The sequence below is a fragment of the Thamnophis elegans genome, chromosome 6 (genome assembly GCF_009769535.1).
Source record: "Thamnophis elegans isolate rThaEle1 chromosome 6, rThaEle1.pri, whole genome shotgun sequence".
Taxonomy (NCBI): domain Eukaryota; kingdom Metazoa; phylum Chordata; class Lepidosauria; order Squamata; family Colubridae; genus Thamnophis; species Thamnophis elegans.
Genome location: NC_045546.1, coordinates 25,972,762 through 25,981,256, shown reverse-complemented (window position 1 = coordinate 25,981,256; position 8,495 = coordinate 25,972,762).

Here is an 8,495-nt window from a genome sequence, read left to right as displayed (position 1 = left end):
GCTGTCAGACAAAGAATTTGCTTTAGTGAGCGCCTGAGGTAATTCTCAAATGGAACAGCCAAATTGTTTTTCCAAAGCTATAACTAATAAAAGGTTCTCATCCTGCTGAATCTACCGAGAGCTTGCTAGCTGGGTTCATTTAATAAAAGGTAAGTTGTATGAGTCTAGCCATATTGTTTAACGTTGATGAATTATTGCTTGTTGATGATATATTAAGGCCACAATGCTATACTGGATTAGATTCAGTGAATTTAGTTGCATTAGCAATGGGTAAGTAGCCTCAAGAGTGTAGCACAAATGTAGGAGATTGATGAGAGTATCGCTGTTGTAATATTTCCATGAAAGTATAATCTGTCAAGCCTAATTATATGACAGCTATTACAATGATGATATAGACATTTCTGATCTGCTTATGTGATTGAGATAACAGCTCCCTATCTTCTCTACTTTGAATTGGTACACCATTGTGTATCAGAAATGTTTGATGTGAACAAACTTTATATCACAACAGCTCTCTTGTGACTAGTTTCTGCTTTAAGATCAATTAACATTTAATAATAAAAAAAACCAAAATGTTTCTCATGCATATTAGATTATTTCTCTTGCAGCTTCCCAGCATGAGTTTAGTCACCCTTTGATACTATCTTGATATCTATATCTATACAAATATGGATATACAAATATAGATATATAGATATACAAATATAGCAAGGGTGGGTTCTGGCTTCTGTTACTGCCTGTTCATTCAGAGACGTGCTTCGGGTGCCCGCATGCTTGCACAGTAGTAAAATATTTTGCTTCTGCACATGTGTAGAAGCAAAAAACAAGATGGTGATGCCTATGACACCACTGATAGAACTGGTTTGGGACGTGGCCAGCTGAGTTACTATCTACTCGGCTGAACAAGTTCAATCCTTCTGAAATATAGAAATATAGATATACAAATATAGATATATAGATGTATTGATAGCTATAGATCTAGATATATAGATGCAGTAATTTTCATTTAGAGATCGTTGTTCTGGCCCCCCTCATCCTGCACCAAAGCACGCCAAGACAAAGATACTTCAAGGATTTATTAACACACAGACAAGACCTTGGCAGCAATCCAGCATAGTCCAGACCTTGGCAGCAATCCAGCACAGACTAACCTTGGCAGCAATCCAGCCTGCCAAGCTAGCCACGAGAGTTCTCCAGCTCTAGTGAATACGTTGACTCCTGCAATGGGCGTGTGCACAATAATTCCTTTTATAGTCTTGAGAGGAGCCTAATTACCACCAGCTGAGTGCAATTATCTCCTCTAACTGCATAACTGTTCCTTATGCCTATTAGCTTTCTGTTGCCGGGCATCCAGGACCAACTCCCTTGTCCCCTCCCCACTGCTCCAATGCATGACGTCACAATCACACTCCCTTGTCTCCTCCCCACTGGTCCAAGGCTCTGGCGCCTCTTGGTGGCCAACCAACCTCTCTGCGCCTTGCTCGGAGTCGGAACCCTGTCCAGGATCCTCCACATCCTCCAGAGCCGACTCATAGGGCCTCTCATTGTCGGAGTGTGGTAGCAGCTCCAATGGCTCCTGCTGGGCCACAACAGATTGTTAACATAATTTCCCTGTTTTGATATTATCTTGTGGTGTTATTCAGATCTTCTGAGTGTTTGGAAAGATTTGTAATGTGGCTTAGCTTCTATGTTAGGGTCTGGATGGGGGAAAAACAGCTCAGTTATTCCACTAAAGATGGAGTAGCTGTTGATTCAGATGTCAACTGCATATAGATGATTCAAACTTAACTAGCACATTTTTATACTGTGCCCACCTAAGACTCATGCTGGACTACAATAAGTTATTCTACTAGGATTGCTCTTGAGGCCTAATTGATAGAAAATAAAACCAAATGCTTTATAAGGAATGTGAAATGCTACAATTACACAAAATTGTTGTTCCATTGGTTGGCAAATTGCTTCTGTGTGCAAACCAGTGGGTTGATTATTATTGGATAAGGTCACAATGCAAGTATTTTCAGTTAGGGCTCCCTTCCTTTGGAACAGTCTCTGACATGAGATTATTCCCACAAAACTTTTTGGAAAGCTTTTCCCTGAGAATTTGAGGACTGAAGGGGTGCATGTGCTTAATTATATGAATATTTTTCCTGAGTTAAGAGAACAGTGCTTAATGAAACATGGAAATTTTTAATAGTCAGGGGTATTTTGTTAGTTGCTAAGGGGGAGAAAGTGTTTTTTCATTTATTGATGGTTTATTAGACTAAGCTAGTTAGAATCATTTGCCTGCAGTAGCACAGTAATAGATTTCAGTAACCATCTGCAGCAGAACAGGTTTCAGTAACAAATTCATCAATACATCTATATGGATATCATATATTAATATATTTTTAAAGATATTACTACTGGGCCAGATCAAAGATCAAATTCTGTGTTTGATTTACAGGATTTACAACCAAGTAGTTTTGGGGAAGCCAACAAGGGAAGCATTAAGGCAATAGGGCTTCCCAATTCTGTATGTAAACTATGAATATTCAATTGCATACAGTTTCTAAAATTGGGGTTCTGTTTCATTGTTTTGACTCAAAGATATGGTACTTTTCTAAAATTTGCAAAGTCCTGCTTTATTTCATTTGTGATTTTGGCCCATAATTAATGAATTTGGTAATAAATAAAGAAATGTAGATGAAAACCTGATTTTTTTAAAAAAAAAACCTGCTTCAACTCTCCTGCCAATGAATTTCATTAGTGATCCTTATTGTAATAAGAGTTATCTTGTCTTCTTCAAAGAGTTGGGAATTTGGAATGTGGAAGTTACAACTCCATACCATCTGTAGAACTTTAGATCAGGGATACCACAGATGTATTTTATTTTGAGATTGGAGATCCAGATCTCTATTCTGTATAGTATTTCTGGATGTACCACACTGTGGACTTCACTAATGGGTTTACAATCCTTTATATTTATTTTTCCCTGCTGTTAAATACAATGCTTGACAACTAGGACTGTACAATTTTAACCATTTGTCTTTCAATCCACCATTCCCAACCCCAACCTTATTGCTTCTTCATATCAGTTCAAATCATTCTTCATTACCACTTGAAATATAGACTGCCCAGTTTGCATCAAACTTGTTTACTTGCTGGGTTCAGCAACTAATCTTGGGACAGTGACATATATTCTCATGCTTATCTTCCTCATTAGGTCACTGCATTGTGTGGATAAAAGCTGCAGAACCTTGATCTTAAACTGAGATCCTTGAAGAAACGGCAGAATTTTGAAAATAAACAAATTTATTATTTTGTATAGTATTTTTCATAATACCATACACAATTTTATTTATTTTTATTTCAAAATCCAATTCTAAAAACACTTACTGATAAATACCCTGTTTCTTAGAAAATAAGACCTCCCCGGATAATAAGCCCAATCAGGGTTTTTGAGCGCATGCGCTAAAATAAGCCCTCCCCTGAAAATAAGCCCTCCCTGAAAATTTTGCAACACAGTATCAGCCATGAGGTGACCACACTCTCTACCTCCTGCACCTCAAAAATAATCAAACCTACCCAAAAATAAAATTAAGTGCTTTTTTTTGGGGGGGGGGAGAAAATAAGACCCTGTCTTATTTTTGGGGAAACATGGTAAGCCTGAGTAAATTTAACTCAAGAGTTATTAACTTCAGTTCAATTTATCTTCAGCTGAATGAATGTAGGATTCCAACCATAAATAGTTCAGAAAGTTATATTGGGCCGGAAAACAGTAGTATAGGGAAGCATATTGCAATATCTTTTTTATTCTCTTTTATAACATTCTCTTTTATTTCTTTAGTGTTTTCTCTTTAAGCTTTCTACCTTGAAACTAATTCTGAAATATATTTTCTCTGCAGCTTTTTTACTTGGCTGTTGTTCCTGGAGCAATTGGCAAACTCATGAAAGAAACAGCTTAAATATTTGCCAAGCACAGTGGTTAAAGGATATACTGTTTTCCCTCCCCCCTTTTTTTGAAAGATTACACTTCAAGCCCATTTATAATCATAACCACCCAGCAATTAGCAAGTAAAATACTTGCCTGTCATAGTTTTTATGAATGTGCTCAGTTAAATCTGTGAATAGTGTTAATGAATGCAGTTCCCTATATTCTGAACGTTGAAGCCTGAAGAGTATATCCAGTTTTAATTTAAATATTAAACAGAATGGTTTAATGAGTTTGGAGAGGTCATGAAATTTCTAGCACAAATACTTTGTTAAGTTTTAATACTTTTTATAGTTGTTTCTGGTCATAATCAGTGCTTCATTTATCATCCTTGTAATGTAATAAAATGTATGGTTCAATTTATTTGAAGAGGGATCTGGGAAGGGTGGATCTATAAAATCAAGATGCTGTTGAAACCCTGACTCTTTTTAATGTGCATCATCGCAGACTAAAAGGGCGTAGGGCTTTAATCATGTATTTTCAACCATCCTCTTGACTCTTTTGATCTGATTAAGCACCAAATGTTGGGTAACACCGCCCTCCAGAAGAGATGGGCAATAATTGTCAGGCTCAAAAATGTCAAGCTCAAAGATGACACAATGAGATCCAATTAAGTCTAGTTATTTATTTGCTTATACGTAATAGAATGTTATTAAATTAAAGCTACACCTACTAGATATGTCCTGGGAGATTCTAGGGTGTGACTATCCTGAACCTTATCCTCCCTCCTCACCCAGTTCAGACTGTACAGTCTCTTGCTTTGGGTTCCTCATTGGAATGTGTTGTCTACGCCCTGGGAAGCTGCAGTGCTATTGTAGACATTCCCACCCACCACTCTTCAGTTCCATTTTCCATTACAATAGTTTAATGCTTCATTTGGGATTCCCAGGAAATGAGAAGGGTCCAACTACAAATTTCTGCCAGGAGGGCGTTGCATTCAAAAGTCTGATTCACATTAATCCAAATTAAATAACTAGCATTAAAATAATTACATCTTGTAACATGGATTGATTTCCCTTTTCCACCTACAAAATAGATTTTTCTGAATTATATTTAATTTAAATTGCAATATAACAGTTAAGCTTGCATCATCTAGTTGACCTCAACTGCAATATGTAATCAGGATCAGATTAAATTTATACCATACTTTACCTTTTGCTATCTTCACAATTCATTTTTTGAATTCCTTTTCTATCCCCATCAAAAGAATCTATAGATCATTTCCAAGAGATTGCAAAGTAAGGATGGTATATGTAGCACTTGCAAGAGACTCACCGTTGACCAGGACTGGGTTCCTATACTGGTTTGTACCAGTTTGCTGCTTGCGCGCGCTTTGCGTAACAGAGTGGTGTTGTGAACACATGAAATTTATCAATGTGAAGCAAAATGGACATTATAGTTAAAATACATTGAGAAGGCTACAGCTATAATCAGTGAAGTGTTCTTATGTAATTCTATTCAGCACACAAATATAAGCAAATAAAAGTATGATTTCAGATTATTCTCTCTTGGCAGCCCAATTAAGTGCTGTAGAAATTTAAATCTGTCATAATATACTGAGAAAAAAAATGCATTTGTGAAATAAATTAAAATAAATACAATGTTCATTGATCAACCCTAATTAGTGTTTGAAGCAATGAACCAAGGTCTCAAACATTCTAATCAGCTCTCACCAAAGTTTCACTGTTAGTTGTGTTCCTAACAACACATATATTTATGAAATGATTTGTCTGTTAATTCTAGACAACCAATCCATAAAATCCTCGTTCCATGAAAGTCTGCATACTGAAAATGTACACATCATTTTTACACAATATATGTAGGCAAACTAGGATTATTTTCAAAACAACCAAACATTTCCTACATGTATCATAAATCTAGTTAAAGGCCACTCATAGTGTAGCTTTTTTTTTAACTTAATGAAAGATTCAACTCTATTCCAAAATACCTAATTACTGCAGGAATAACTCCTATCTCTATCTATCTCTACCTCTATCTATTTCTTTATCTATATTTATCTCTATATCTATATATCTATATCTATCTATATAGAGATAGAGATAGATATTGATATATAGATTTGAGAAAAAGATGATGGGCCAGACACAGTCTTGAAGGCATAGCAAGGGACTACAAAGCCCTGGATAGAAGAATGGAAGCATTGAAAAGCTAGATGGAATTTTCTTTATTCCTTCTTACTGAATTTCATAGAGTAGAATATTGGAAGTAAACAACTAGATGCCATGATGTGGAGGAATACTGACAAGAGATGAAGCATACATTACAAGAACTGGGGAAAGTATATTTGAAAAGGTCTTTGCAATCCTGATCCAGTGGGCTTTAAATTGAATGCTGTGGTGGAGGGAGAAGAGAGACCACAAAAATGTGACACCAAGTGCTGAAAAACTAGACTGGCAGTGATACATAGGATGTGAAGGATACAAATATATAATCATGTAAATATAGGAAGAGATTACGGTAAGTTATGACTCAAGATTTGCAGTCAAATCTACAGAAATGCATGGGATGTTTTTTTAAAGGAAGAACCATACATCTTAATTTAGAAAGATAAATCTATCTGGATGTAGTTGCTGAAACCTTGTGGAATGAAATGTTTGAAATGCAAAGACTTAAGGTTATAACATATTGAAAAGGAATAGGTCAAAGATAAGGGGCATTATATGTAAAGGAAATGTACACTTCTCCAGATGTAAGGACAAGAGAGAGTGCTTATACTTTTCTTTTTCTTATTTCTTACAGTTATATTATTATATTATAACTTGTCTAATCAAGCGAAATTTCCAGATAACACTTTCAGGAACCTGACTACAGAATTTTCAGAGGGGGGTGGGTGGTGGGTGGGGAGGGAGGGAGCATAATAAAAAGATAGGTTAATTGCTCAGCCATCTTTTGGGTAAGGAACTAAGACTGAAAGTTTCCAGAAAGTCTATAATGGTTTTGCTTCATTTACTACACGATTAAAGAGGAAGTGAATAGCCTCTCCTTGTTCTGATACTATCCAATAGGGAACAGCTGTTTAAAGAGATAAAAAGCTTGGGAAGAAGCAACCATGTCATTTTGTTTAGATCAAGTTATTACAGAAAGGGAATTTGGAACATAGACATAAATGCATACTAAATTTCAAGAGATCCTATTTCAACTATATCAGATAAGTACTAAATAGGAACTGATGGATAGAGATTCTCCATTCAAAACAAATAGAAGGCATGTGTGTTGGGAATATCAGAAAAGTTAGAGGCAGGAAATATAAATACAATCCAGTTAAAAGACAGACAACAGAGAGAGAGTTCTTAGGAAACCATTGGGGTGCATTGGAAACCTGACTGAACTAAAAGAGATGCAGACAGGAAATGGAAGATGGTTATAATTTCTGAAGAGATATATGACCAAGAGGTAATACTTACAGAAAGATGGAATTGCTAAATACTAAAGAACAGAAGCAAGGGAAACTAAAAATAACAAAGCAAGGAAATTATTTGGCTTTGACAGTAGTAAGAGAAAGTTGCAGGATGGGGAATGCAAAGCCCCTCAACTTTTACTATGCTTTGATCTTTTATTAGAGAACTTGTCTGAAAGTATATTCATCTGTTTAGAAAAAAAGTAACAATGAAGTATTAGTGTGGGGTAGAAGTGCTATGAGGGAGCAATTTCTCTTGTGGTAAATATATATTTTCTGACCATGCATATTCCATTTGGCCAGGGTCTTCCATTTAAGAAAAGTTATGAATTTTGTGAACATCAATAGAACATTTAAAATTTATAATGTGCCTATTATTGCTCTATTTCATATCATGAATTTTTCCAGGCAGCGATTACCTGATATCAGCATGTACTGAACCATATTGAATACTGCCTATCTTTTAAAAAAGTTGTTTTCCCCAACTTAATCTGAGTAGATGTGTTCAATTTACCAGTGACTGATTTGATCATAACCACTCTAACAATGGTATGGTTTAGTGATTAGCATTGTGGCCTCCAACCTGTGGTTAGTCAATGACACTCTGTGAAGATACAGGAAATAATCTGTGATGCATTCCTAAATATAAGCAGGAGTTTGGCATTTCAATTAAGATGATTGACTATATTTTTTTTGCTATTTTTTAAAATAAATTTTATAGTTTGTAATTTTACAGTATGTACAGTATATGTACAATGTTACAATTGTAAGATCATGTGTTGTAAAGCTTCTATAATGTGTGTTTTACTATACTAGGCCTAATTAAAACCAGTCTGCCACAGGATGGAGGTCTTCCTGCTTCTCTTGCATGGAAGGTATTGTACCTTGGAGGAGAAAATGCAAGAGGGAATCGGGGGGGGGGGGGGGGGGGGAAAGGTCCTTGTAAGTAGAGTTTTCTTGGCACTAGGGTGGTAATGCTTTGCCAATGATTTCTGGGTATTTTCCCCCAAATCTTTAGTTTATCTAATACTAATGAAGTTTGATCCTGCTTAGTCTTGGAGATTAGTTGAGGTAAACTTATATTGTCAACTGCTGTGTAGGTGTTCT